This window comes from Chionomys nivalis, chromosome 26, assembly GCF_950005125.1.
Source record: "Chionomys nivalis chromosome 26, mChiNiv1.1, whole genome shotgun sequence".
NCBI classification, from domain to species: Eukaryota; Metazoa; Chordata; class Mammalia; order Rodentia; family Cricetidae; genus Chionomys; species Chionomys nivalis.
This window is the reverse complement of record NC_080111.1, coordinates 35,964,357-35,971,477: the sequence shown is the minus strand read 5'-3', so window position 1 is coordinate 35,971,477 and position 7,121 is coordinate 35,964,357. Positions and strand designations below refer to the sequence as shown.

At 39.0% G+C, this 7,121-nt stretch overlaps 1 pseudogene; it reads right to left on the bottom strand.

The window, feature by feature from the left end:
- Positions 1-2,015: 2,015 nt before the first annotated feature.
- Positions 2,016-2,449, bottom strand: LOC130866937 (40S ribosomal protein S19-like; annotated as a pseudogene).
- Between the last annotated feature and the right edge of the window lie 4,672 nt (positions 2,450-7,121).

Genomic DNA, 7,121 nt, shown 5'->3' with positions numbered 1-7,121 from the left:
ATAATAATCTCCAAATACATGAAGCAAACCATCCTGTTGAGAATCTGTAAACTTAAGGAATGTAGTCTTCAAAAACATGAGAATAACCATACTGTAGTGAAAAAATAAACTTAGTGTGGTATATGTTTTGTAGTTTTTACAGGTTAAAAACTCTTTGTGTGTCATCAATCTGATAGTGTTTACATACCTGAAGCCATCACCCTTACAGTCTATTAACCAACAGTATTTATTCTGTAAAGAAACAATAGTGTCAACAACCTGTTCAAGCATTATGATACCGGCTTTTATTATATTTGCACCAGGAAACTGATGGACAAAACCTAACTCGTGGGTCTGGAGAGATGACTCAGCGGTTAAGAGCACTGCCTGCTCTTCCAAAGGTCCTGAGTTCAATTCCCAGCAACCACATGGTGGCTCAGAACCATCTGTAATGAGATCTGGTGCCCCCTTCTGACCTGAAGGCATACACGCAGACAGAAAACTGAGACTACTGTACACATAATAAATAAATAAATCTGAAAAAAAAACCCAATTTGTGATTTTATGAAGTCTTATGGGAAGGAGATAGAGCCAGGATAAAAATCACAACCTGGTACTGAAATGCGATACAGAGGAAAACACTTTGCCCCTAAATCCAGAACTAGTGAAAGATACAACATCATCCTGAAAACAGTCAAACATAAAAAACAGACAGTGAAAGAAATCTGCTTTGACTCTCAAACCAGCACCAAAGAAATACATGTTTTCCAAGACATAGTTTCTCTTTAGCTTTGGAGTCTGTCCTGGAACTAGCTCTTGTAGACCAGGCTGGCCTTGAAATCACAGAGATCTGTCTCTGCCTCCCAAGTGCAGGGATTAAAGGCATGTCTCACACCCAGGCAGGTGGCTTTCTAATTTTCTGAGAAATAACCATACTGATAGCCAATGTAGCAGACTGAGTTTGTAACCCCATCAGAAATGGAGGAGTGTAGGGCCCGGGTCTACCCTTCTCCTGGGGTGCATCTTGGGGACAGTTTCTGGTCAGCCTGCTAACTAAAGCATTCAGTTTGTTCCTGTGCTCCCCCTGCCCTGCCTGGTGATTAGCTGTAGGGCATTGCTGACTCCATCTTTGGCATGGTAATTTCCCACCTGCCTGGGAGGAAATCCTTGTGCAGCAGCTAGGTACATAAGGATTTCCCCAAGGTTGAATAAATGGCATTCAGCTGATCTCCTTTTGAATGACCCAGATCTCTTTGTGTGTTCTGTCAATCTCCAGGCCCTTGCCTGACTTGTGTACTGTACAGTGGTGCCTGAATTGTACCGAGGGGGTAACACAGAATCAGGTGTTACAGAGGAGTGTTCCCTTAATCTCATATCCTCTCCAGCTTAAGTTGTCATCAATGATTTTGTTTTGATCAGAGTTGTTCTGATTTTTATTTCTCTAATGGTTAAGGTGTTTGGAAATTTCACTAAGTGTCTCTCAGTAATTTTAGATTCATATGTTGAAAGTTCTTTGTTTATGTCTGTACTCCATTTTATATTGGATTATTTGTTCTTTTTATGACTAATTTTTTTATTTCTTTGTATGTTTTCAAGATCAGTCCTCTGTCCAATGTGGGGTAGGTGAAGATCTTTTCCCATACTACAGGCAGCCTTTTTTTGTATTTCTGGTCATGTCCTTTGGTTCACAGAAACTTTTGTTTCAGAAGTTCACATTTCTTAATTATTTCTCTCAGTGTCTGTGCTGCTGGGGTTATAATTTGAAAGTGGTCTCTTTTGCCAGTGTGTTCAAGTATACTTCCTATGTCTTATATGTGGTTTAGTGTATTTGGCTTTCTGTTATGGTCTTTGATCCATTTGGACTTGCGTTTTTTTTTCATGATGATAGATGTGGATCTACTTTCCTTCTTCTCTGCCTTGATATTCAGTTATGCCAGCAAATTTGTTGAATATCCTTTCTTTTTCCATCATATATATATATATATATATATATATATTTATGAATGAGGCAATTTATTAACCCAGCATCCTTTGTTCTAATGTTTCTTGTTGGCAGCTGCCACCTGTCCGGCAATGCTGTCCAGATCTCTGTTCCTCAGGTGTAGCTTGTGGCCACCATCTTGGTCCTTTTCCACCATTTCAGTCCCTCCAGGGCTTGGAGAATGTGACGGGCCACACTCTTGGAGCCTCTGCTGAAGTGGCTGGGCCTGACACCGTTTCTCTGCCATCCTCCATAGATCTTGGTCATGGAGCCAACCCTGGCACCACCATGCTGGTACAGGTGCAGTGCTGTAGAGGCAGCTCGTGTGTAGAACCAGTTCTCATCATAGGAGGCAAGCTCTTTCTGTTTGGCCAGCTTGACTGTGTCCACCCATTCAGAGACTTTCAGCTTCCCAGACTTTTTGAGGAAGGCTGCCAGAGCTCTGACAAACTCCTGCTGGTTAACGTCTTTTACAGTAACTCCAGGCATTGTGTGGCCTCCATGATGCTAGCCAGGGGAAAGGGCTCATCTTATATTTTTTGATTCTTTGACAAAATTCAGATGTAGTAGGTGAGTGGATTGATATCCAATTCTTAGAATCAGTTCCATTGGTCATCCTGTCTGTTTTTGTGCCAATACCAGGCTCTTTTCAGTACTGTAGCTCTGTAGTAGACTGAAGTCAGGGAATGTGATGACTCCAGAAATTATTTTTTGTATATGGTTGTTTTGGTTATCCTGCAATTTTTTTTTTGCTTTTTTATATGAAGTTGAGTATTTTTATTTTGAGGTCTGTGAAGAATTTTTCTGATATTTATATGGGAATGATATTGAACCTGTATATTGCTTTTGGAAAGGTTTTCATTTTTACTATCTTGATTTCTACCTAACAAGGGCAAGGGACATCTTCCCATTCTCTGGTGTCTTCTTCAGTTGTTTTCTTCAAAGATTTAATGTTCATTTCCTAAAGTCCTTTCACTTCTTTAATACGTTATTCCATAATATTTTATATTATTTCTGGCTATTGTTAACGGTGATGTTTCCATAATATATTAATTCTAGCCATCTTTTTTCAAAAACTTTTCCTTGTAACCACCTTCTGTCTACCTTCCTGATGACCACTCCCAATCTTCTGATAACCATAATTATACCCCAACTTGTAAGGGAACTTTTAAACAAAACATACAAGTAAACGTATGAGAGATTTGACTCTTTATGCGTCTCATATTTCACTTAATGGTATCCTTTGGGCTTAAAAACATCGTTGAATTTTATGGTTATATGGTTCTGGTTTGAGAGCCAAATTGTGTTTCTTTCACTAGCCCCCCCCCCTTTTTTTAATGTTTTGTCTGTTTTCAGGGAGATTTTTTTTTTAACCTGGTTCTAGATTCAGAAACAAAGTGCTTTTCTTTGACTCTGGTTTCAGGCCCAGTGTTGGAATACCCTTGTTGTAGCCCATAATACTTCATAAAAGGTTTTATCAAATACAATCCTGGCTCAAACTAAAATAAAAAGAGGTATCATGATGCCTAAACAGATTGTGGACACTATCACATTTTCCTCTACACAAAGCTGCTTTGGTTAACTAAATGTAAGTGGCTTAAGATCTTAAGGAATACTTTAAAATAAACCCCTAGTTTTTTCCTCAGGTTCAAAAGATTATGATAATATGTACAAGCTTTTTCAGATTGATTACACACAAAGTCAACTCTTATATGAAGCACAAAACAATATGACACTGAATTAATTTATAGAGTTTTACTACAGTATGATGTTTTCTCATGTTTTTGAAGAATAAACACATTAATTTCAGAGTTTCTCTACATGTATTTGGAGATGATTGAAGGAGCTGAGGGCTGCTTCCTGCCACCCAGTTCCCAGCTGCCTGGCTAGCTTACACTCCAGAATAACACACAAATTGTATTCATTTAAACACTGCTTCGCCCATTAAATCTAGCCTCTTCTAGGCTAATTCTCACGTACTGATTTAGCTCATTTCTAATAATCTGTGTAGCACAATGAGGTGTGCTTACCGGGAAAGATTCAGCATGTCTGACCTGGTGGCTGGCTGCATCGTGTCTGCCCCGGACAGGAGAGGAAATAATATCTGCTTCACTTCCCTCTTCCTCCCAGCATTCTGTTCTGTCTACACCACCCACCTAAGGGCTGGCCTATCAAATGGGCCAAGACAGTTTCTTTATTAACCAATGACCTTCCTCCATCATTTCCCTTTTTCTGTTTAAACAAAAAGGAAAGGATTTCACTTTAACATAGTAAAATTACATATAACAAAACAGTTACAATTAAGAATTACAATATTTACATTTATTATATCTTTATCATAACTAAAGAAAACTATAACTATCTATTCTTCAACTCCATCAAAGCCTCCAGAAAGATATAATATTACCTAAGTAAATGAGAAGTAAGCAACTTACAAAACTCTAGAAATCACAGAGACATCTCGCTGCCTGGACAGTCACCCAAAGTTCCTCCATACTGTTGGGGCATCCATCTTCAGCCTACAGGCCTATAGTTTCCAGCAGATACTCCAAAGAAGCAGGAAATTTCAAAGGCAGTTCAGTCACTATCTGCTGTGTCCTGCAGAATGTCTTGCAGACTCTTTCATGAATCAGGAACCCCGAAAGATCATCTCACCTTTAGGCAAGGTCAGCAGTCCTCTCTCTGAGGGTTTTCTGTGTCCAGTTTATGAAATAGTCCAGGCAAGAGCAGTTTCTTGCCCAAATGGCTATCAAACTCCATAAGGAGCCTTTTCAATGCTCATCTTCCTCTTGAAGTAGTTGGTGTTGCCAGGAGCAGATGTGTCTCATTGCCATGCAAAACCCTAAGTTATTAAAATATTTTAAATGCCATATTCTGCAGTCTTTGAATGATATGAAGAATGCCTATCTGAAATATTTCTATGTACATCTAAAAAATATAACTAACATGACTACAAACTTGACTATTATAGATGATTATCTATTAACAATCGATATACATTACAGTTTTAAATGAACTACACAATCACAATACCTTAATCAATATCAGAAATATATACACACAACAAAATTAACCTTAAATTAGTATCAGTAAACCAAGATTCATATCAATTCAAATTATTTATATCTATATCATATCCCACTTTAAATGTAAAAAAACATTTAGGAATGTGGACATAGTTATTTCTCTCCAAACTGCTTCCTGGTTTATAGGGGCACTGTTAATCAGGTCTTTGAGGGTATAACCTGTGTGCTAGATTCATCTCAGTCAGCAGTTAAGTAATTCTCTGAAGGTGTTCACAGCAACCTTTCAGGAGGGCGTGGTCTATCATACCATATTAGAATAGAAGCAATCCATAGGGTCTTATCCTCTGAAAACAAAAGAAGAATCTCTTTTCCAAAGTATCATATCCTTAGATCCAAATTCTGAAGTCAAGGTATTTTCAAAATATCTATCTTGGATTAGTTCAGCAGCATTTATAAACAAATATATTTTAGCAGATGTTGGTCTTTCCTCACCATTAAAACAATTCAAAGAGAGCATAATAGCATACAGTATCAAGATTCTCTGTGTATTTTACATCTTTGTGCAGCTTTATTTTAACCTCTATTTTGTTTTATTTTATATTCTCTGTATATCTTTGTCCTGGAATAACTCTGTAGACCAGGCTGTCCTTGAACTCTCAGAGATCTCCTGTCTCTGCCTCCCAGGCATTGGGATTAAAGGCGTGTGCTACCACACCTTGAAGTCACAGAGGTCAATCTCCCTCTGCTTCCCAAGTGTTGGGATTAAAGGTGTGTACTACCACACCCAACTAATCTCTTTCTTCCTTTTTTTTTGTTTTTTACTTTAAGAACTTTAACTTTTAGCCTGCATATATTTTTAATCATTTAAAGGTTTTCTTTGTTTTTAAATCTCTTTACTATATATCTATCTCTCTTTTTCTGACCACATGAGCTTTCAAATTACTGAGCAATATGGGTAGGATTAAAGCCGTGGCTTTGGTGGTTAGATCCAGCCCATTCCTTAGCTTTCAGCCTCATGGCAGAGGTACCGGCTATAGCCATGTTTATTGCCACAAGTCTATGGCGTTTCAAGGTCCCTGCCAGCAAGCAAGCTGCTGCATTCTTCTCCCAGACCACACTCAGTCAACTGCCTGCCTGAAAGAGTCAGAGTTTGCCCTAGCAGGACAGCTGAAAAAGCTGGCATTTTAAAATGGCACAACTTTTTTCCTGCTACTGCTGAAAACAAACAAGCATTCAGTCATCTTTTATCAACACCATTTAAGTGTTTCTTGGCATAACCTCTTAAGAGCTGCAGGGTTTTGCAGCTAAAGCTCAATCAGGAAGCCTCTCTTACATGAGAGCACTTGCTTGCATCTAGCAAGCAGAGCAGACCTGAGAAATTGCTGCTACCAAGAAAACATGCTTTACTCTATTCTTTCCCAAGCTTTCTCAGGCTTTATGTGGAAGCAGTTGTCCACGTGGGCACCATTCTGTTGAAGGAACTGCGGGCCGCTTCCTGCCACCCAGCTCCCGGCCACCTGGCTAGCTTATGCCCCAAAATAACAACACACAAATTGTATTAATTGAAACACTGCTTGGTCCATTATATCTAGCCTCTTCTAGGCTAATTCTCACATATTAACTGAGCCCATTTCTAATCTGTGTAGCACCATGAGGTGCGCTTACCAGGAAAGATTCATCATGTCTGACCTGGTGGCTGACTGCATCGCATCTGTCCTAGACAGGAGAGGAAATGATGTCTGCCTCACTTCCCTCTTCCTACCATCATTCTGTTCTATTTACTCCACCCACCTAAGGGCTGGCCTATCAAATGGGCCAAGGCAGTTTCTTGATTAACCAATGACCTTCCTCCACCTACCACAGATTCCATTCATCATTATCTCTACAGTATGTGTTATTTTATGCCTTTCAAGAGTACAAGGGTCTATAAAGGCCTTACCACACTGATTACATTCATAAGGTTTCTTTCTAGTGTGCATTCTTTTATGAATATGAAGACTAGTTTGATATTTAAAGGTCTTAACACACTGATTGCATTCATAGGGTTTCTATCCAGTATGTGTTCTTTCATGCAATTGAAGATGACTGTGACATGCAAAGGACTTACCACACTAATTACATTCATAGGGTTCTCT